Source organism: Typopeltis vanoorti, chromosome 25, assembly GCF_054136105.1.
Source record: "Typopeltis vanoorti isolate ZY-2024b chromosome 25, IOZ_Tvanoo_1.0, whole genome shotgun sequence".
NCBI classification, from domain to species: Eukaryota; Metazoa; Arthropoda; class Arachnida; order Uropygi; family Thelyphonidae; genus Typopeltis; species Typopeltis vanoorti.
Genome location: NC_143573.1, coordinates 62,602,393 through 62,627,233, shown reverse-complemented (window position 1 = coordinate 62,627,233; position 24,841 = coordinate 62,602,393). Strand labels below are relative to the sequence as shown.

Genomic DNA, 24,841 nt, shown 5'->3' with positions numbered 1-24,841 from the left:
ATTAAACCGCTGGCGATCTCTCTCTCTCCTTACTCTCTGGATAATTAGAAAGAGAAAAACCAGAAACCCATTTAGACAAAGCGATTTAGGAAAACAAACGGTTTTCTGTTCTCATTAGAGTAATTTATGACTGCTGTTTCCTGGATTTGAAAAATATCAGTGGTTTTTTGCTTAGAACTCCGAAGCCTTTATTCTTTAGTTAAATCATATCGTAGAACAATTACTTTACTAATGTTGCCTTTATTAAAATATAAGAGAGGAGCAATTTTGGTTTTTTTAACTTAAAAGTAATATTTTTACAATCTTTTAAAATACGAATGTGCTGCCATCTGTCGGAAGTTCATGCTGATGATGGTAATTACGAAAATGATTGAATGCAATGTTGGCTACATTGTATTATTTGGCTAACCGATGATAAATGGTTAGTGAACAGTTACACAAGATAAAGTATATTAAGTCGTTAGTATGGTAAATGATAAAAAAGGACTAATCAGTATGGCTTTTTGCCTTGTTATTTTCAATTCGGATTGGAAATCCAAAACATTAATGAACTAGACTACTCAGAAAAGTTTGTGGTAATTCCTAGGTTTAATATTTAGAATATTAAATTTGCATTATATTAAATTGTATTTGTCAATAGTCCTTTCGTGACAGAAAAGTTTCCAGATAAAACTTCTCGTTACTTTTTGAGACCGACTAAATTCGTTTCCAGTTCTAGAAGATGCTCTTCTTGTTCATGGTCAGAGTCAACTTACAGAGAAAGTTTTCCTAATGGTCGTTAAGTGAACAAGCGAGTTAACAAGATAAACATTAGAACTAAATCCTATGGCAGACCGTATGAACTCTTAACTGTCGCAACTTGATATGCAACAGTCTTTATATACGAATAGTCTACTTGTGAAGATCTGTTCAAAAAAAGAATGTGCACAAAAATATATTCTCGCATACCAAACGTAATCGAGTCAGTTCTACTCAATGCTAGTCATTCTATGTTGAACAGTACCCAAAGGGTGGTGACGTATGCCGGAAGGTAGAAAATGTTTGCTGAAATAACATAATAATGATAGATCACGTGGCATAATTGGAAATGCTTAAAATCATTCGACACACGATTAGTTACGCATGCAAAATACTTCACACAAAATCTGTGTCCAGTTCACGAGGATCCTGCAATGATGGTGGTCTAGAAGTGGGGGAAGAAAGGGATGGTGTCAACTGAGGCGTTCCAGTCTAACGAGCTGTCGGGAGGACGGGCTACTTGTTATGCAGTGTGACTGGATGTCACTATCTACTAGTTATCCATCTCAGACTGCCACAGCTGTAGATATTGCTCATATTTCCACCACCAATCTGTCTATTTATCAGTCAGTCTTTAGTTGGCACGAATCTTCCCACACTAGGCCTGTTAATGCGACCGTATATAAACAGACCGGTTTTAATGAGCTCTTTGTATTCAAGAGTTGGTCATCGTGACATCTCCAATGGTAATGCCTTTAGCTGCAGTTGGGTGATAGGCAATGCCTGTCGGAATGACTAAGAGATACCATTCTTCTGTGGGGGGGCCATTAGTAGCTGTCTGTGCTCCGGCGACTAGAGATACGATGAGGTCACGTGGCTGACACTGCACTCGTCCATTAGCTCATTAGAGGAGATCGTCTGACACAAAGCGAAGAATAATTGCAAATGAACAACAGCAACAACAAAAAAAAAAGTTAGTCACGCTACACTCCACCACGCTTGCAGTTTTAAATTTGGGATGTACAGACGTCTTCACTTTTTTATATAATTTTAGTCGATAAATTCTATCTAAACTTAATGAGAAAATCCTATTCGATTTTTTTTTAATATAATCTATTGATTATACACAGAGTGCATTCTGAAAAAGAGGCAGAGGTTTCTTAATTATGAGACCGGGAGTGAGAGAAGAAAGAAATCATATGTTACGTCATCGCATTATGATGCTGCCTAAGAGAGCTGTCAACTGTTTCTTATCATTACTTGTTTAGTTTGCATCAGTACGCCTAGCAGTTTACCATCAAACAGGTTTAAGGTCATTTATTTTATGGATATGCACATTATTTATTTCCGTATTTTTTTGTTTCATGTGTGTGTCGATAGTTGAAATGAGAGAAGAATGTGAATCTTAGATAGAATTAATAAAACAATTTATTTTTCAATTTAAAACAGAAAATTCTGATTTCTATGACTATGAATTGTCATTTGGGCGTTCTGTCTATTTTTAAAGAAAGGCGACCTGACAGTAGTCTAGCTATATCATAAAAAATCTTTCCTAACTACAGTTCAAGACCCTATTTCTACTAAACAGAAATAGGGAATTTAGGGAGGATGATAAAATAGAAAAAACGTTGAACAATTTAGATATTGAAATGATCAAATGAAGTTCATGTGTATAGCTTTGTTATTTGTCTTCAGTATAATGTGTTAAGACGAAGGAGACAAAATAGCCACATTTACTTATACAGGGTGACCCATAAGTCACGAAGTGAGATTAAAAATAAATAAGTTATTAAATATTTATTCTTTTTTGTTAGAATGAAATACAGAACCTGGAGATTTTTTTATTAGTTATGAGTTATTCGCATTTTAAATTTCTTTGTGACTTAGGGACCATCCTATGTGATTCAACACATCCATCCATTCGATTCTCGTCCGTTTTAGGCGATCCTTCCAACTAAAGTCTTCTTAGAACCGACTAGAGCAGGGGTGTCAAACTGGCGGGCCGCGTGCGGCCCCCAAAGCAATTTCGTGCGACCCACGACGCCTCAAGGAAAGATTAAAAAAAAAAAAAAAGGATGGTTGCTTTTTATAATAAAACAGAAATACCGTATTTACTCGAATATAACTCACACCCCTGTACCCTGATTTTACTTTATGAAAAAAGAAATTAAAAAGTTTTGCATGTATTGTCCATATCCGAAAATAAAGTTTAACCACTTTCACTTCGGGGGGTGGGGGCGATAACTCGTCCCCGCGGTAATAAACAACACGCCTTCCTCAACTGCCATTATACTGCAGATGCAAGAAAAACGAGTAGTTTTATTGTACCACTGAATAAAGTACAAAGACATTTGCTGTCTGTGTAACATATTTCTCAACATGTGTAATATATTTCTTTAGTGCGATTAGAGACAACTGGTATAAAAACGGCACTAACTAATGAGTCACAAGTCCCCCCCCCCAACATTACCCATGCTGTTTAGACTTAAGCAAAACCATATTCACCGGCAAACACAGTATCTAACAAAAATCTATTGTTTTTAGTTAGTTGTGTGTGAGTGCCCCACTAACTCAAACACAAAGCTGCAATAAAATTCGTAAACGTGTTAAAACCAAGACATATAGAGTGAATGTTGTTATGACAGTTTCAGATAACAAGGAATTTGGATGAAGAGAATTAGCGTTTCAGCTCAAAAATGTCGGCTTGACTTTGTGTTTTGGTAATGCGATCTTTGGTTAATACCGCACCAATCATATCCACATGTTCATAGCTTCTCTATGTCTATTGGCCTACCATTGCTGTCTATTTTACGTTCTGCTTTCACTTCTCAGACATTCGTGAAGGGTGTTCATTACGTATCTGAAATCTTGTCAATTACTTGTAATTTTTATTTGGAATAATGGAAAAAAAGATGACAATGCACACAAGGAAACCGCACTCGATGCCGGAAGTAGCTATAACGAAGAGGAGATTCTTGGTAAGTCATCCACATTTTCAGTTTGTTTTTCTGAAAACTTTCTAGAAAAGATAAAAGAAGAATTTGATAGGCGATTTAAAGATTTTAAGGAGCAAGAAGTTTTTCGCTTTTTACAGATCCTTTTTCCTTTAATTTCGAAAAAGCTCCTATTTGTATTCAAATGGAACTTATTGATTTCCAAAATTATTCCTTTCTAAAAGCGAAATACCAAGAAGTTGGTGTACCAAAAATATACAGTTATTTATGTCAAAAAAAAATCCGGAAATAAAAAAGTTTACAGCAAATACTCTATGTTATTTTGGAAGCACCTATTTATGTGAACAATTATTCTCATGTATGAAAGGTAACAAAACAGCCCACAAAAGATTGACCGACGTCAACCTTTCTGCCATAATGAAGGTCCGTATGCTCACAATCTTGGAGTCCAAATTTTGGCAGGCTAGTTAATAATAAATGTTGTCAAGTGTCGGGAAAAAAAATAAAATACTGAAATTAAATTACTATAATTATATTATACAAGTGTGTGTGTGTGTGTGTGTGTGTGTATATATATATATATATATATATTAACCCAAAAATATTATTATTCCCCAAAATATTTTCAGTAACATTTAAAACTTTTCCCAAAATATAGACCTCCCCCCCTCCAAAAAAAATATAGAAGTATTTTATTTCAATACAAACACAAAAAATTTCAAACTTACAGGAGGCGCTGTAAATTTTTGTGATGGTTATTAATGAGAGTTTATACTTTTTTTTAGAATGTATAAATATATAAATATTTGATTTATTCAAATAAAATTTAATTTCGTTTTAATTTGGATTGAATGCTATCTATTGTAAATATTAATATAATAAAACTATTCTTTATATTATTATTTTTTTGAGTTGGCATAATGATTATATTATTATTTTATGTCTTGTAATGACTTAGAATAAATAAAATATTTGTTATTAATTTTCCAATTTATTTATACTCATTTTTTCACTTCCCTTCGATTCTAATTAGTGCATGTTTTTTTAGTCGAAAATTTTTTGCGGCCCACTTGAGATACAATTTTATAGAAAATGGCCCACGGTCCAATTGAGTTTGAGACTCCTGGACTAGAGGCTCGTTAAATAAGACGTCTATTCCTATACTGATAAGAGTTCTTTCTTAGGTTTACAAGTTTTGTCAATCCAGTGATGAGTGCTCGACTGTACTCAACATTCCTCAGGTGAGAAGGAATAAGTAAAGGATAAGAATCGTAGTCAGGAGTGATCATTCAGTTCCGCAGGTGTTATAATATACTTGAAGATAGCATCATCTTTTATGTACTATTCCTAATTAATAATCCTTCGCTGTGTATTGGAATGTAAGGAATTTGCCAAAGTGCTATCTAAGCAGTTCTGCTCACCAACGATTCTTGTTCATTCTTCATAGAACGAGCTGTTATCATTTAGTATTTCTCCGTGGTACCTAAAACTATGAGACAAATATATCGTCTATTAAATGCGTGTGTTTTCTAGTCGGTTTATCTGTTTTTAATCCTCCCCCACATACTTTATGAGGGAAAGGAATACCCAGCATTTCTGGTACGAACTATCCTTTCACTTTCGTATAAGATCTGATGACTCGTCTTCAGTTGAAAGAGCAAAAAACGAATTCATGTTCTAGTTAAGACTCCAATATGAATCTACCCACCCATAAGAGTACGTATTCTTATGAAGATAAACAACCGCTGTATTCACACTATAGTCGGGCAACAGATTTGTGTAATATTTATATTTGAAAATAATTGATCAACAGTTTACTAAGTATTAACCTTAAAAAAACACGCTGTATGTATAGAAAAATGGGAATTTGTACAAGGTACGACCATAAAGCATAAATGTAGACTAGATTGAAATCTTCAATAGTTATCTTCAGAGATTTGAATTCTAACATTCTGCACAAAGGGAATATTTCACTTTGTTAAAACAAGAACATCACTCTTCGGAAATTTCATTCCAGTAAATCTCTACAAAGCTGTTGTCAGGATCAATTGAATGGCCATCTTAGAAGGCTGGATTGTCTTCAAAGCGAAACCTTCATATCTAAATCAACCATTGAAGATAAATCAAGTTTTGATTAATAAATCTGATTGCAAATTCTTCAACTGGATTCGAAGCCTTTTAAAATTCACCATGATCTATTAAACTACCATAATCATATTTCCTCGCTAGTTTTATTTACGTATTAGAAATAACGCTAATAATTCTGAAACAGAGTACATTAAAGAATGTCATCTTCTCAATATTTATATTTTCTGTAATTTATTCCGTTTCTATTTTTATTCCAAAAAAATGGAAAGATTTTTCTGCATATAAAATCCAGTTTTCCGATTCTCTTAGCTAAATATCAGCGACTGCGAGAGCGTTGATTGATTCTGGTTTTCGGGCGATGTTAAAACACCGTCATCTCCATGCTTAGTTTATGGATAAAAAAAAAACGAAACAAAACAAAAAAACAACAACCTAGTATCCACGCAGTATAATTCAGTTTATTTTCGCATAAAAATGACTTAACAGAGCTCGGAATTCATTTCCACACGAATGTGCTGTATCTGCTTGGGTGAGTGATTCCCTTATCTAGCGAGCCAACTGGAATCCATTTGTTCACGTCTTCTTCAACGTGTGTGATGTCGCGTTGCCGTAAATGTGTGCGTAAACTTCCAAGCATTCCGAGTGAGTGTAACGTTACAACGAAATGGAGAAATTTATGAATTTTAATCTGTCCAAGAAAGGAGCAATATTTTGACATTTTAGATTACTATTTCTTTAATTCAATTTATAAGTGCTATATAAACATTCAATATCTTCCGATCAGAAGATATTGAAGAAAATGTAAAGGAAGACTGACTAAATAGTTTTAGTCGGAAATTAGAAAGCTTCAATGATTTCGTCATTAATAATTTAATATGTAGGGGTTAGGGGCAGAAAATGGGCAGATTCAGTTAACTATAAAGTTTAAGACACTTATCAGAAAATGTATCTTAAACACTCACTAGCAGTGGCGGCTCGTGGCTTGAAATCGTGGGGGTGCTGCAACTTTCGAAATATACATACACACTGTAAGTACAGTGTATACGTGTTTGGATAAAATATCAAAATTATGGTAAAAATTAAACATAAAAAATATTGTTTATTATCGATAAAATTATACAGTTTAGTAAAATTCGAAATTACTTAAAAATAAATCCATTCCTTTAATTGTAATTAAAGGAATGGATTTACAATATTTAAAGAGACGAAGTAAACACGATAAGCACTACGAACACTCTACTACTGGCGCAAACTGTATATAAACAACAGTGGAACTGCGCGACGGACAGTGCCGCATTACGCTAATAGCTCGCCTCTCACTATGACGTCCATATGCTTGCGCGCGTAGCAATATGACACTGTGGTAAACACAGTGCTGCTAGTGTTTACCCCTCCTAAGTGCTAGAAGATGGATTTCTACTGTTTTTTATACAAAATAAGATAATTGTATAGGATTGTTGATGATAAAATTAAATATTACAAGCAAATATAAATAAATAAATATATTTATATATCGAGATGCAGTTCCACAGTTTCTATGCAAGAGCCGCTCCTGCTCACCAGTAAATTGTAAAATAGATTTCTTGAATACCCCTTTTTTTAATTACCCACAGAGCGATATGATGTTTCAAGTCGTAAGGTTTTGCATCAATTTTATGTCCATCTGCTATACTAATATACTGTAAAACGAATAGTTTCTCATGGTCTAATATCAACTCATATATGAAGATTAATCATCATGATTTGGTAAGTTTTCAGTTTTTTTTACGAAAAAATTATGTATTTTTTCCCTTTGTTTTTATAAATGTTTCGTGCAAAGTTGAATTTGAGAAACATGTAAAATGAACGAATTAGCTTTAATTCCTAATCACAATCCTGGAAACTTCCCCTCCACATACTTGCACTCATATTACTTGAATTTCCTCCAAACTAACGAAGCCACCTTGGCTTAACCGTTAAGTTACTGACACCATTAATTGTCGTTAAGCGAGAACATTTTAAAGCTGCATTTTCAGAATATTGGCATTTTCCATAAAACCCGCTGTATTAATTTTTTCTACTATCGCTTATATTTGCTCAGAAAAGAAATGTGGACTGAGGAAAAATAGCAGAGTTTCTCTGAAGTCCAAACATCGTTTTTCGCCACTTTGTCTCCATTGAGTAAAGTGGTGCTATCACGTCTGCATTTAAAATTCATTTATGATGTACTTTTGGCTAGAATTACAGAGATTTTATTTCCCATGAGGCCCACACCTCGATTCCTGCCTACCTTCCGTTGTTCATGTTTTGGTGTTTAAACATAATCAGTGACAGATAATAAGCTGCCCTCAGCGATAATATTTTTTGTGTGTTCATGTAATTCATTGTTTTTTGTTTTTCATTTCTCAGTTAATTAAATAACGTGCATGCAGCATGAAACGAAACAATCTTGGCTGTCAAAGTGAGTTGCCGTTACCATTAGTTAACATATCGTCTAAAAATGTTAGGATGAGGTTGATTTATCTCAGCGTATTCTCTCCTTTCCGAACAATTTGTCAATAGCAGCACATTCTTAAATGGTATTCCCTAATGAATCAAACATGAAACTGGTTACAGTGGGTACCTTCATGGCTCATTCATGGCTAGCAAAACGTATTTAGACGAAGAACATCTATATATATATATATATATATATATATATTCATTCCTTTACAACTTACATGACCTCAGAATTCTAAATAAACTATTCCTTTAGATGCTTAATTCTATTGATTGTTCAGTTTAGATGAAAGAATTTCATCAAGCCAGGCAACTCGTTAATTCTCTGAAATTAAAGTATTGTATAAGATCATCAATGGTCAGCTTCTTCGCTATCCGAATGCGCCCCCATCACTGTAGATCCACAACTGATATCCTAGCTTTTTATTAACTTGGCGGTTAGTTTTATCTTTCGTCGATCACTACACTACATACCTTTCTTCAGACTTCACCATTTCAGGAGTGTCTCACTGCGAATTTATATTACCAACCCTGTTTCTCTTATACATTTATGTATCTGTTCAATTCAATGAGAGAATGTCATAGATGACATTCTCTCATTGAACAATAACCTTTCTCACATGTCTTGCTGAAGATTGTATGCATCATTCCTCCTATTCATTTGACAAACTTTTTGTTATGCATAAACACCTCAAGATCTCCTACCATGAGTACTTTAAACACTAAACTCTCTACCTTTCTTCAACAAGACGATGACAACCTACGTATTGCCTTCGGTTCTACCGATTTTAATCCTGCCTTCACCTTTTTATAATCCTACATTTCACTTTTTAATAAAAACATATTAGTAGCTTCCTTAAATAGCCTCTAACAAACCTGACATTTTCTCGTTTAATATGCTGTTTTAGATCTATCGGATATTACTTAGTACAAATCCTTTCAACCTTAGAATACTGTTCCCATGTGTCTGATAGGGCACCAAACCCACCCAAAAATTCTTTGTCTAGAAGATATCATTTAGGCTAATCAATGAGACACTCTCGATTTACTCAAGGCTATTTCACAGAATGAGAGCAAATTCTTGATTTTTTTTTTAAATCTCAAACGGGAGTTTGCCTTTGGTTTAGAAAATGTGAAATTACAGTATTATAAGATTACTACATTTTACATCTTGAACATCACTGTTTTAAATGTCATTTACTTTTTGAACACTGAAGGAAGGATTTTTCGAACTTGTATGTATCAGAGGATTTCGAAATATCAAGATATAAAGGGTCAAGCACCGCTCTTACATCGAAAGAATCGATTTGAATGTGTGCGAAGATGTAGAGAGCACAGTTGGTTTAGAGTTGCATTCAAAGATCAATTGCTGTGAGAGGAAGACAGTTATGGCGATTTAATACGAATCGTCAATCCCCTTAGAGACAGAGGAAAGCCTACGATGCGTCCTTTCTCTACAAGAGTCATAATTCTGAACCTGCCTGAAGGAGTTTCTGAAATGTGGGCATGTCATGCATCGATCTCCATGTTGAAAATCTGATAAGGAGTACTCGTCCGTTAGAGAGGGAAAGACGAGTCGCAAACATCTCGTAAAGCAGCCACTCACCTTCCTCTGCAAGAAGGAAATCAGTATTTACTGCATGCAACATTAAACTTGGATAGATCTTTGAAGTAAGTTACCTATCACACGAGTGCTGGCTCGCCATTCAACTTGTCACAATGGTATAGTTAAAAGTTAAACTCAGGATTTTTAATATGGAGTTTAACTAGTTTATTTTCCAGAATCTTTATTCGAACTTTAGATTTCGTTCATAAATTGTCTGTTGCTTTGCAGGATTTTTAGATTCCACTCTCTTTCAACAATGTCTTGAGCTGACCATACGCAATAATTCTACTCGGGCATTATATAGAAAAGTCCTTCCTTTATGATCTTATTGAGTTTATTAAAATATTATGCCCTTTTATAATAGTTATGATGAATAATATAAACGTAAACATTTAAAAAATTCAGTTTTTCAATTAAATTTTAAATCGTATTGCTTTTTTAAACCTCCAGTTCATTACACGCTATACAGATTTCTATAATCATCCAAAAAATTTAGTATACTGAAACGGTATCACCAGTTTCATCTCATAATTCATGAGTTATCACCTCTGTAGCGCAGTCGGAACAACAGTTCATCCCTTCGTTGAAAGAACGAAGTTCGATTACTGTTGTAGCATCAGATGAGCATTGATATGGGATTCAGCCTTTCAGCTGCACGCATGTGATAAGCCAGTCTAGACGAAGTGAAATGTAACCCGGAATCTTTATAATGTTTATTGGATTTGTAAAAGTTTTAGTTGCATGCAAATCTCTTTGTGTGCTCGTATATATACCGGGTGCTTTAGAAGAATCTGCCATACAACAGGAATCGAAGGCTTGAGTGATATGCAAAAAAAGTTTAACGATGTTATATAAATCAAGTGGATATCAAATCCAGCATTATTTCAAATAATGCTATAAAGTTTAACGATAGTTTGATTAATGAATTTTGACTTGTGGAGGCTATTCCATAAATCTGCTGCTTTGGGCCTTTGGAACTCAATCAGCATCGAAGATGCCTTTTAGATTCTAATCCCATTTTATATATATATATATATATATATATATATATATATATTAACTGTAAACGTATATCGAAAATTCTGGTTCCGGATACATTTTCAGAGGAGAAGGAGTACATTATGAAAAATTATGGAGACAACTACCGTGTTAGAGCAAAACTTTAGTATAATATAAACCAAAATGAACACTGGACGTTTCGACCTTCATATCAAGGTCATAATCTGAGCATACACATATATACAAAGAAATAAGCTGCACTACAATCTACATGGTTTGCTAAAGTTACTGACCAACTGACTTTTTTCACCAGAGGTTAGGTCAATAATTGCTGTAATGGTTGGTCAGTGCTTTAGCAAACCATGTAGATTGTAGTGTATATTGTTTCTTTGTATATATGTGTATGCTCAGATGATGACCTTATATGAAGGTCGAAACGTCGAGTGTTCATTTTGGTTTATATTAAACTAAAGTTTTGCTCTCACATGGTAGTTGTCTCCATAATTTTTCATAATGTATTCTGATCACCGTGTAAGCATGAAGGGGGGGAGGAAGGAGGATTTCATGTACCGTTTGGTAACGACAAAGCAAGAGTTGTTTACCGAGGACAATATCTCCACGTTGTAAAAACTGGTTTTAATATGGATCACATTGCGAAAGCCGTAAATGTATCAGGAAATCATGCTTTTGAGAACCAAACGTGGAAATTTTTTTCGAGTCACTTCATGCCTCCAATAAGCACGCTGGTCTTATACCGGGAGATGAAAATCATTTCCTACTTAAATGAAACATTTACAAACATCCATGCTTTAGAGAGATTCGGACCAACGATTTATTGGTTGGAGAGCTTGACTTGTTTTACATCATTCAAGAATTATCCCTAAAGGTTTGAAATTCCTCTTGTGATGACCATGTCCTTAGAATTGACTGTTCCCCTGTATGCTGTAAATTGAGTGTAGGAGAGAAACTTCAGCCAAGAAACTCTGAGAAAGCTAATACCAAGTACTAAGTTGGATGCCGAGGTTGGCGGCATCCTCCTGAGCACCTTCAGGTTAGTAGTAGGACACTAAATGAAGAAGAAAAATCTTTGAGAATTCCATTGGAATTCACGCAAATTAAAACTATAGCGATGTTTTCAGTATTTAGGTTGGTTAGAACTTTTGTCTGAAACAACTAAGTCGTGACCAGTATACTGTTTTTATACTAGTTTCATAAATTAAGGAACAAAGAGAAAAATCACGATAATTCAAAGGTATGAAAATTTTTATACAGTTTGGTGAAAAGCAGCAGCATGATATGAGATGTGAAAGAAATACCTCAAAAATTAAAATTGTAAATGAATGGTTTGTTTCAGTAAGAAATGGTTCATGAAGACAATGGTCTAAAATTAAGAGATGAAAATGATTGTCCAAGCGCCTCAATAAGGAATGTCGCCATCCCCTCACAGCAATTTAGCGCCCCCAACAGTACTTCATACTGTTTATAATTGTGTCCAGGAGCTCGTTGGGTAATGATAACCATTGCTACTGCAAAGCTCCTGTGTCCCTTGAGGTATTGGGGAGTGGAGGGAAGGGTTGAGAGCAGCAACACGTCTACCTAGTGCATCTCAAACATGCTCAATAGGATTAAGGTCGGGAGGCCTGTTTGGCCAGTCCATACGTACGATATTCTCTTCTTGAAGATATTGATCCACGGACTTCGCTCGGCGAGGAAGAGTCTTGTAGGCTAAATGCCTCCCCTGTCGCATCCACATACTGACCAACATACCAGTCCAGAATCTAGTCCCTATAAGTTGCAGGGGCACATACAGGTCTATGCATCCGCCCCCCGAGAGATGCCTCTCTGAACAGTCACACTACATCTACCAGAAATGTCCATTTTACGAATATTAGAGGGACGATAACCTGTACCTGGTTCTCGCTACAAAGCGATGCCAGGCGTTCTCTAATCTGGAGAGAACCAGGGACACATTATCATCCCTCTAATATCTGAAATAGACGCTTATGGTGGAGAGACATCTTTTTGGGTGGATGCACCGACCTCTGTGTATTTCCTAGCAGAACCATGACTGCTGCAACTTGAGACTAGGTCCTGGATCCCTACGTTCGTCCGTATACGGCTGCGATATGGAAGACATTTATCGTACAAGACGATAATGCTCCTCGTGGAGCGAAGATTGTTAATCAATATCTACAAGAATAGATTATCGTACGTATGTCCGATGGTTAGGAGACCCAGTCAGGTCTAACGACCTTAATCCTATTGAGTAAGTCTGGAATGCTTTAGGTAGACTTGTTGCTGCTGTCAACCCCTCTCCCCGAAACCTTCAGGGACTTAGGAGAGCTTTGCATGAGCAATAGTTGCTATAACCAGCTGAGCTCCTGGACACCGTTATAAATAATATTAAACATTGCTGCGAGTGCTGTATTACTGTAAGGGAGATGACCACATTCCTTATTAAGGCACTCTGCCAATCTCATTTTGACCTCTTGTTTTTGACCATTGTCTTCATATACCCTGAATTAAACTATTTATTTACAATTTTATGGGTGTTTCTCTGGCATCTGATATTATATCGCTTTTCACCGAATTGCATAAAAATCCATCACACAGTTTTTGAGTTATCGTGATTTTTCTGTCTGTTCCTTAATTTATGAAACCATCGTATTTAGTGTATGATGATACAGCAGCGTTGAGGCTTGTACAGCACCATCTTATGAAACCAGTATAAAGCTTCGAATCCATTTTTCCAGCCAAAAAAAAAAAAGAAAAAAGAAAAACATAATTGAAAATGACTGATCTTGGCTACAGATTCTATCGCATGTTATCTCGAGCAGGCGGAGGAAAGAAACCATCGTCTCTTGAAAGCCTTGTAGATGCTTCTCTTATCTAGTCTGAAATCGAATTTTGATCCTTCATCGGGAACAGTTGTTCTTTCAAGCATGGTGCTCAAGTATAATGTTATCCATAAAGTAACAGAACACAGTATTCATGTAGCGATGTTTATTTTTAATCAACTATTGATACATCGCTGTATTGGTTTGTTTCCATAAAGGTTCATATGCTCATAGATTGCAGAAGAAATATTTTTTATTTTGACAAAACAGCGAGTTTGTTGTATTCTGCAGATGCTTACATTACTTGATCTCCGTTTTTATTTTCTCTCAACCCCCCCCCCCCCCATCGCTCCAAAAGCGTTTATAATTTTGGACGAACTTTCTAGCTCCATTGGTTTCGTAGTGCCCGGTAAATATAATGGAAACCTGATATAAAAAAATAATAGCTAGGATTACAATCTCACTGCAAACATCGAGTTTAGATCAACAGTTACATTGCGTATAAATATGGTGTATTGAAGAAACTAATGGATCATCGCAAGTTTATTTGCTGGTGACTGTGTTCTGGCCGTCACCAGAAAACATTTTATATGTTTCGGGTAAATCTATCCCGAGAGTGTGTTGTTGGTTTACAGCTGCATTTAATAATTCTGTTCAGGGTTGTGATAATCGGAATGCGCCATTTATGGGAATTTTACTTGCTGAATTAAATATGTATTTATTTATTTAGCTTAACAATTTCAACTGTGTAGAGATCCGCGAATTTGTAAATGTGAAAATGTAACCAATCCATTTATAATGAAAAAAAGTTCAGCTGCAATAAACGTAGGTGTACTGTGTTCAACTTTTCTAAATTTGTAACTTCATATAAAGCTGAGCACTAGAAATGTGGAAGAATCTTAGCACGCTACAACTCTCGTTATAATCATCCATAAGCTTTAATTCATTAATGCTCTATAAATTTGTCAATAATAAACAAGTATCCAAGCATAATAATGTATTTGCATGTGGTTAGCGTAGATTATATATATAGTATAATATGTTGACGAACTGTACATGATAAATATGGTTTCGGATATTTATCTGAAACCATACCACGATAAGCTACAGCGTATCCTTAAGGATTGTTAGCATCGAACATAAAGAATAATCAGATACGACTGAAATTTATATGGCTGTAGTGCGACATCTATATTGGACTGAATGTTTCAAGCGACATCATAGACGATAATAAATCTCATTTCATAATATCGAAATTGAGTGGTTGGCTGATATGAAGATAGGAGAAGAGTGCGCTTGTTGGCGTCGTTCAAGAAGTATATTAAGGGATCAGTAAAAGATGCGTTTATTGGTAAGTGCATTCCTTCAGGTGGGGGTGAGGTAAGTATAGTAGAATGAACATTGTTTACGAAGGGAGGCTGCTTCTCCTCTTTTTTTTAAGGATAAGCGGTGCCCTCCTCTGTTTTATTACTTATAAATAGAGAGACCAGTCGTTCTTCTTTCTATCAGAATATGAATTCTTTCCCTCCTGCAGAAAACACATGAGTAAATTTTCAAAGAAAATGATTTCAAGTTTCAAAAAAATAATTAGGCGATTTTCTAGTTTTTTTCCCTCACAATTTTTGGGATATTCCTGCTTAAGATACTCATAACAGAAACAAACATGTCTTCTCTTAAATAAAATCATCATCATGCACATAAAGGATTTAGGCCTAGCATGGCCTGTTCCGGCCTTAGAAGGAATCGTTTAAGAGGACGTCCTGGTTTTCTTTTCCCTAATGGCTTGTACTTTAAGGCTTGTTTTGGTAATCTTTCTATTTTCATTCTTTGAACGTGTTCCATCCATTTATGTTTATTTATTTTTTCTATTACTGACTCTTGGTTTAATTCTTTCATAATTTCTTCATTTCTTTTGTGATCAAATAGAGTATACCTTACAGTTTTTCTCATAAACTTAATTTCTGTTGTTATTAATCTTTGTTTGTCTTTTTGTTTTATTGTCCAGATTTCACTTCCATACAATAAGACTGGTAGGGCTAATGTATTGTATACTTTTAGTCTGGTTTGTTTTTGAACTAGGTTTGGTTTGAATATAGAGTTAATTACACCTGTTAGTTTTAAATATTTTGCAATGTTTACGTTTATATCTTTTTCATTTTCATATGATCATACATCCTAGTAGCTAAATGAATTCATATGTTCTAAGATCTTGTTATCTATTACTATCTTAGTTCTTGCTGGATCTTGTCCTTTAAAGGCTATAGTTTTTGATTTTTCTGTTGATATTATACCATAATCTTTGGCTATCTCATGTAGATCTAAAATAGCTTTCTGTAAGTTATCTTCAGAATTTGTAATTATTATTTGGTCGTCGGCAAAAAGGAGAGTGTTTAAGTTCACAGTAGGAGAAAGTTTAATACCTTGATGGAAATTTTTATTCCATTTTTATTATTATTTCATTTGGATAAATATTAAAAAGAGTTGCTGAGAGGGGGACATTCCTGTCCGACCCCGTCGTTTATCACTCTCGTATATGATAGCTCATGATTTAATCTTATTTGTATTTAATTATTTTCATATATACTTATGATAGCTTTTAGGATATTGTTTGGTATTTGTCTTTCTTTTAATATGTTAAATAAAATGCTTCTTTTAACCTTGTCAAATGCTTTTTCAAAGTCAATAATTGCAATATGTGTTTCTAAATTATATTCTCTTCTTTTCTCTATTATTAATTTTAGGCAAAAGGCCTGGTCTATACATGATTATCCTTTTCTAAATCCATTCTGTACTTCTAAAATAAAGTTTTCGGAATATTTCATTAGTTTGCTATTTAAAATTCTGCTATATATAAAATAAAAATTAAATAAATATTAAATCTTATAATTACGGTCCACACCCACTCTTTTCAAATGCATACCAGTCGATGCCTCTTTATGTGCGAGTGCTACAAACCCGACTTTTGCGTTTGTTTGTGAAATTATGACGTGTACGATCAGCTTCATTTAGGAAAAGGAGGAGCTGTATTACAGTAGCTTGTATTCTCGGTATTACGCCCTACATTACTCATTCAGCCCTGTCCTGCAGGTGATAAATACATTTCATTATATCACCGAACCATCCTGTAGCAATAGTTGGATGATATAATAACGTTGTCTACTACAAGTGTCTAAGCGCCACTTGTTCGATTAAATCTTGCCCGACAGCGCAAGGAATTAGTGAGGGTTTTGTTAGTAGTGTTACTTCGCACTACCCAGTAGGGCGAGGATTTCGAGAGTTTAGTAAGCCAACTTAACTACACTCATAGAAGCACTTCAGAAATCCTAAGAGGATACAACTGAAACTTTCGAGGGTCAGCTTATTTAAGAGGTGAAAATTTAGAGCTACAAATCTCACTTTTTGAATTGACCAAAATTATGAGAGTCATACGTTAAAAATATTCCTACTTGAATGTTTTAAGAAGAGTTTAATAACTGATTGCTACTTTGCTAAACTATATTTTGGTTTGCTCATGAGAAAACGCATTTTACAGGGGGGGGGGAGAAGCAATGTAATTTTATTGTGGTGTTTTCAAAAGCATTGAAACAATCGCACGTCTCTTGTCAGTTTCAAATCAACTTATCCTGAAGAAAAGAATTACATGCATCGCTAATAATACACTCCAAAATGGCAAATGCAATTCTGTTTTCTTTCTGCGTGATGGTGGTAGGTGAACTCCGATGTCCTTCGCTTGGAAAGATCTGAGTTCAAATACCGCGAGTAACCTTTATTAAGGACTTCTTGAAGTGAAGATAAGTTAGGCCATGTCATAAACTATATATTGAATTCCATTTATTCAAACGTTTTTATTGATATTTTTTATAGTCTCCATCTTGTACAAGACTGAATGTAGTACCTGTTCTTACCAACCTATGAATTATAAATATGGGGATGGTAATACAAAATATTACCATTGGAAGTGTTTTTAGCTAAATGCTGGTCCTAAAATGCCATAGACAATCATAGATCAGCGCTTACTAAACGTAGTAATTTATTTATATATAGAAGTACATAGTATGGACAAGTGTGTTTCCATGAATCATTACGTTTTCTTCTTTTATGGTTCCCAATGTTTTGCGACGTATGCATATTGTTGGATTCAGTTACAATAGGACGATGTATTTAGTTCACTTGACATTTTGGTCGTTTATGGGAATGGAAGTTAAAAGTGGGATTGTCCCAAAAGTTTCGAAACGTATGATAGCGTATACCAGAAGAACACTTCTTGTTCGCCAATGCGGCTTGCCTAGTGCATCGATTTCCAACCGGGGGTACATGCTGGGCCGTTCAGGGGTACACGAAAAATAATTAGTAATGGCGGAAAAACAAATAAAGTAAACAAAACGCAAAACGTTAGTTATGGAACAATAAATTTCAGTATTTAAACAACCACTGGCCTAATGGACAGTGTACCCGCTCTTCAACTAACAGGTTGTGAGTTCAAATCCCAACGTGGGCATGGATATTTGTAAAAGCCTGTATAACTCCTTGAGTTTATAAGACTTATCTTAAAATAATAAACATAATAACATAACCGGATTCCATGGGCCATGAAAGAAACTAAAGGGCAATTATACGCTTAGAATACTTTCACAATTCTAACTATTCCAAAGAATTATTAAACACCTTCAAAATGTTCTTGAGAGCCGATAACGTATTGATAAGCGAAGTATACCAATGAAGAAAGCGCCATGAAAATGAAATACTGTACCTAACTAGACTTTGCTCCATTAATTTTGACAAAAAGTCGATATAAAATTTTCTATAGAAAGAAATTTTCTATATTTCTAAAGCCAATATAGAAATGATGCCTGAAGGGGGGGGTGCGAGTAGAAGTGTTTGTTCATCCCCACCATCACGGATATAGTGCACCACTACTAATTTCTCTAAATTAAGTCGTTTATCTTAATTGTCTCGGTTTCATTTATTTTAGTGCGTACTACAGAAAAACTTTGTTTCTGGTTTTCGTAATTTTTCTTCTGAGTCTGAACACGCGTTCTAAAATGGGCAGAGTTATGGCGAGTGAAAAAATTAGAAGAAAATCAATGTTGAGAAATCAATAATAGTGATTTATAGTTCTTGATGGCAATTTATGGATGACCCTATTCTGTTGACTTGAACCAAAGCGGGGTACAAGAAAAAAAAAACTTTAATGACTTATTAGTTGAAAAATGATTCCCTAGACACCCGACACAATTTTGTGATGTCTGTTGTCCTTATCTTTTTTTTGGTTTCCATTAAATATACATGTGCATTATTAGACAATTCTATCAGTGTCATCAAAAACGGATTTAAGTTCAGTGATATTTTATGATCGGTACGTTGAGAAGTACGAAATATTGAATTATAGTTTAACATTGCAATTATTTAAAAAAAATGAAGAGCTTAGAGTTACGTACATTTAAAAATGACCCGTTTTATTTAAAAGCCAGAATTCTAATTAGCGTTCCAATTAACTCTGTATTATTACGTTCCCAAGGTAACTGCAAATCACATGTGCATTTGTACCTTTTCCAGTATCTGCAATATTTAACAAAGACGAGCCTCTCTTATACCGTAGAAGGTTAAGATAGAAGCGACCATTTAATACAGTGCCAACCCAAGCGCATTACATGAAAAATTGCCTGTATTTGTGCGGAGATCGAGATATCTCTCGCCACCATCTAAGTACCAAAATGATAAATTTTGCCTAATTGTTGGCTATGTACTCCACAAACCATCATCGCCCATACATATCTGGGCCAGCTAAATGGCTTTTCTTGTCTAGGTGATGCAACGTCTTTGTTTATTATACCTCGTTTATCTCTCTTAAACGACCCTTCAAAATGCCACTTCTTTGCTCGGGGATCATTTCTTGACAATATTGTGGCTTCAGAAACCAAAGAAGGACACGACCATCCATTTTAATACAGAATACGTTGTTCTCCCTATTGGCCAAACAGTGACAGTTGAAGCCGTTATATTTGCGTCGAAAATGTGCTTATTAAAATATCTTTTAAACAAAGCACAAACTAATCTTACCAGCTCACTGAGACTTAAACTAACGTCCAGTATAAATATTAGGAAAAATAATTTAGTGATTTCAATGTAGAAATATCACTTCCTAAGCAGGAGCGGCTCTTGCATAGCCACTGTGGAACTGCAGCAACCATAATTTTTCTCGATATATAAATATATTTATTAATTTATTTATATTTGCTTGTAATATTTAATTTTATCATCAACAATCCTATACAATTCTCTTATTTTGTATAAAAAAATAATAAAAATCTATCTTGTAGCACTTAGGAGGGCCGAAGGACGCTAGCAGCACCGTGTTTACCACAGTGTCATATTGCTACGCGCGCAAGTATATGCACGTCATAGTGAGATGCGAGCTATTAGCGTAATGCGGCACTGTCCGTCGCGCAGTTCCACTGTTGTTTATACATATGCAGTTTGCGCCAGTAGTAGAGTGTTCGTATTGCTTATCGTGTTTACTACGTCTCTTTAAATATTTGGACATTACAATTAAAGGATTTAATTGTAATGTCCAAAAATTGTAAATCCATTCCTTTAATTACAATTAAAGGAAAGGATTTTATTTTTAAGTAATTTTGAATTATACTAAACTGTATAATTTTATCGATAATAAACGATATTTTTTCATGTTTAATTTTTTTTTTAATTTTTACCATAATTTTGATTATTTTATCCAAACACGTATACACTGTACTTACAGTGTGTATGTATATTTCGAAAGTTGCAGCACTCCCACGATTTCAAGCCACGAAAACTGCCAATGTTCTTAAGTCTATTATCAAAGACAAGTCTGGGTCTTACCAATGAACAATACTTGAAGCAATTTAATCTAAGATAAATTATTTACCTCGTGTTATCTAATTGCAACTTGTATGTCAAAAAACCATTAAAAGCATGTATATGTGTGTGTATGTATATGTGTGATATTTTGATGTCAGGGAAAGTGGTTAACCTCACTTGACCGGAGAATGATTATATGCTGCCAGACTAAAAATGATTCCGAGTAAACATCAACCTTGGCAGCCACCCTCAGATCAAGTGAGAGCAACTTAATAGAAATGAAAGACCAGACAACAGCAGTGAACCGGACTATCAATCAGGTAGGCCACAATGAATCTGACTGGAAAAGCACTCCAGGTGGGCAGCATACGCTAAAGAGGATTCAAGCAAAACACTGTAATCTTCATGATAAAATCAAAAATAGTAATGCATTATCAGGGAGGCTTATTTTCTGTCTGAATTGGTGCTTCAAGGTTTGGTTACTAGATGTAACTAGAGGAAGTATTCCATCACTCTCAAGGGCATATCAGTTATGTTTTATTTAAGATGAAAATATCAGTATGTTATCAACCGCTAAATCTCAGAGACTTCTGATTTAGAGAATCAAACGCATTTTTAGGCACATTTTAATATAATCAGCGGCAAAGTTACGTTTTTAGGTAAGCTAGTTCCAGACAATTTTAATGCCATTTCGATTCTAGAAAGATTGTAAATCTGGCTCATTTTAATATTATTTTGAATGGGCTAAAGATTAGACGATCGTTAATATTTTTAAGATTTTTGTCGCCGTAACTTAGATGTATTATTCGTAAATATATTAGCTCGGAATTAGATTAATGTTACTTAAATCAGAAACAAACCGAAGTTACTTTTATAATGGATGTTTCTTTGCCTTAGATCTTTCTGTAGCAGTATTAAACTGCTTAATCTTAAATGTTTCGTCTTTTGTTTCAGATACATATATTAAAACGAGTCTTAGTTACAATATTTTTTCATGTTGTTTTGTTTTAATGTTCATTTGAGTTCCATATTCCATCTAAGTTAATCAAAAGTTCTAAATATTTGAAATTCATCATTTTGTTCTATTATTTTTCTTATATTATTCGTTGTGTTATTTTCTACTATTTGCAATTTACACCTGTTGGTTGCCTACTAATCACTAATGTTCTGGTTTTATCTGTCGATATTTCCATAAGATATTTTTGGCAAATCAACTGTAAATGAAATGATTTATTTTTTTATTGTAGACTGACGGATGTGATGTTCCCATAACAACAATAGTTTCTGTTTGTTATACCAGGTGGCATAGCGTAGCATAGTCATTGTCAGCAACACAAAATATTCATTAATAGTTATGTAGTCAAGAAAAGATAGTGTAGTCTTATACTCTACACATGCCTCATCATTTTCTCCTCTTTCACTCAGGCACTCTGCTGGCTCCGCAGAAGCCTTCACTACTTACTTGCATGAAAGACGGCCTACCTTTTGCCCGCACAAAAAAATATGCGGATTACTTCCCGATAATGAGATTATTAATCATGTCGAACATATATCAAGCGATACTCCTATTTATTTCACAGAGACAAAGAGTGGTGACGCAGTTCCTCACAGATAAATTTCAAATGCCTATTGATGTGATCTTCGTAATCAGTGCAGTTACCTGAGGGCACGAGATGCAATGAACGAAGCTTCGAGTGCGGTTATTAATCCCTTAGTTTAATACCTTTTGTATAAGTCAGTTATAAATATAAGAAGCGTTTTCGCGCGTGATGTGCTGTTACCCTATTATGCGAAACATTCAGCCTATCTTATAGTAAGATTTTGAATCTAATTTTTTATAAAATTCAAGAGTTTAGATATATAAACAAAACATCATGTTCTCTGCTTGAATCAATTACTGATTAACATAATCATATTTGATCACCGAAACATAGGAAAATAAACGTAATCTTGAAAGCCGAGTTAAACATTTTTGAGTATGGTTATTCTTGAAATGCAAATAAGCCTATCGACTTTTTTCTTGTTAATTTTCTTAGTTTTTTCGTCCATAAATTATAAAAAAACAACCTCCCCATCTTCATTCCTAGCTAGATAGGTGGAGCACATAGATAAATACAGTATATTGGCATTTCAGAAATAAGTAATATTTTACAATTTAAACATTAACCAAAGCACACGCTTGACTCTCTCTGGCCTTCATTTGTTTATTGATGCTAGTCCATGCAATTGACAGCCTTGTTTTTAGATGCATCCCGCTACCTTCTATAGAATGCTAAGCACCTAATAGTAAAGGCATCCTTGTACGTGCAATAAATAAATCATATCCAAAAGCGAAAAGAACTTGCTATGTTGGTATAAAAAAACCCGAAGATAATAAATAAAATCATTTGGTTGACTTCCCCATTCGTGACAAGTCAAAATATGTTTAAATTTTCCATGCAGGTGCAGTGAAATTCATCAAAGCACACCCAAAATGACTGATGCTTCAGTGCTCTAGAAATGCCTATTAATACGATAATTTTCAACCTCCCTTCTCGATACAAAAGAAACTCAAATTATTCCACATCTCTCCATCCTCCTATTAATCGTGTGCTATTATGATTTGTGTTTAGCGTGCATGTGTGATTTGTTTGTCAAGGCCTAACCTGCTACCTGAAGTGCTCTAGAAGTATAACAATGAGCTATACAGAGGGTCATTTGTAAGGGAGTTGATTTCCGCACATCTCTCTCCGTTTTCCTCTAGGGTTGGTTAAGTGTTGAGGTTGGTATCTTTGACGAAGGATCGCCGTTTCGAGGTTAAAGTTTAATGTTTTTAAATTATAGGCTTCTGCGGTGGTGGCAAAGGATGTGTGTCGTGCTGATAAGGAAACAAACCAGGCAAGTGACAGAATAAGAAAATCGATCACATTTTTTTAGGCTGTAATTAGGGCAGTTGAATGTACTTTAGGGAAGAAAGCTGATAAGGTCTATAAATTGATAGAATAAATGCATGAAAATAGAAGACTGGGGGAAAAGCTAAGGATAAGAAAATGCTGAAAAAGGGGGAAAATAGGGGTGGGAGAGTGGTGGAGAAGGAATAAAGTTGAAGTGAAATAAGTTAAGCAATGACATGCATAGACAGATAAATGAATGTGGGTAAGTAGTTGCGGATTGCTTTACATCAAAAGTACGTTTAATTTGCAAGAAGCTTTCGCTCATTTGATTAAGATTGAACTAAAATATTAGTTTAAATCCATTTGTCAAAATATGGAATTTTTCCCCTTTGAATAAAAACGATTTTATTTTAAATTGTGCTTTAAGCTGTTGCCCTTAAACACAGCCAACAGCATTCTATTCATACGGTTTGTTCCATAAACTCAATCGAAAGTTATTCTCAATTATCTGTCGTAAAGAAATTTTGTGAAGTTTTCTTACAAACCACGAAGGATATTATTGTTTCTTGAGATAGTCATTTTGTTTCTTCATTTAAAGCGAACGTAAACACTCTACAAAATATTTTTCTGTAAAAAATGAACCGCATTTGATTTTTGTTCGTCTACAGTCTGCTAAAGCTGGAATGGTAGTGAATGTTTAGTGCATTTTTTTTTAAATTGATCACTGGAGCATCTTACTTGTTTTTATTCTTTTAAAATAAGCACAACCTATACTATATTCCGTGGAAATTTGATCTGTTCTTTAGCAAGTGTGTAAACTGCAAGGGAGGGAAAAATCTTTTTTATAATAAGGTGACCCTGTGACATCTCTTAAATCCTCCCCTCTAAAGGTGACACTCGTCTTCTTTGAAAATTAGCTGCATATTTATGTTCTTCGTGCTGCTACATGCCAACACGGTCAAAATGGAGTTCAGAGAATTATTCTAGTCACGCAACTTTTGAAAGGAAATGCCTTTATGCTGTTATTTTACAGCTCCCGCTGTAAACAGTTTTATGACTCATGGACAGCAATACTAGCATGGAGTTTACTTTATGTTTCCCGCTTCGGATTTCATGCCGACACCCGCACTTTCCCAAGTGTTTTTATTATGGTACCACTAACTTATTAAATTGTATGTGGAGAATATCCCTACTTTCAAAGTTCGAGGCAGGTGCAAAAGGAAAGCAGAAAGATGGTAATGAACTCTAAAGAAAAGCGGACGTTAAAAGGTTAATACAGAGACGGCGATGATAACCTACAAACATTACATCGGGTGTCGACACAGTTTGGTCTTGTATTACTTGGAAATGTTCTGCAACATGTGAGCAGTAGTGATGTAATTTTTATCGAAATAGTTTTGTTTCACGATCGGATGTATTAGGAAATAC

General features: G+C 34.7%; 1 long non-coding RNA gene across 1 annotated transcript in view; it reads left to right on the top strand.

Moving 5' to 3' along the window:
• LOC150092789 (uncharacterized) overlaps positions 1 to 24,841 on the top strand; it is a 160,564-nt gene that overhangs the window by 129,343 nt on the left and 6,380 nt on the right. The window contains exon 3 of the long non-coding RNA XR_016550536.1: positions 7,394 to 7,526. This is a non-coding gene — a long non-coding RNA (uncharacterized LOC150092789). The remainder of the gene's footprint in view (positions 1 to 7,393; positions 7,527 to 24,841) is intronic.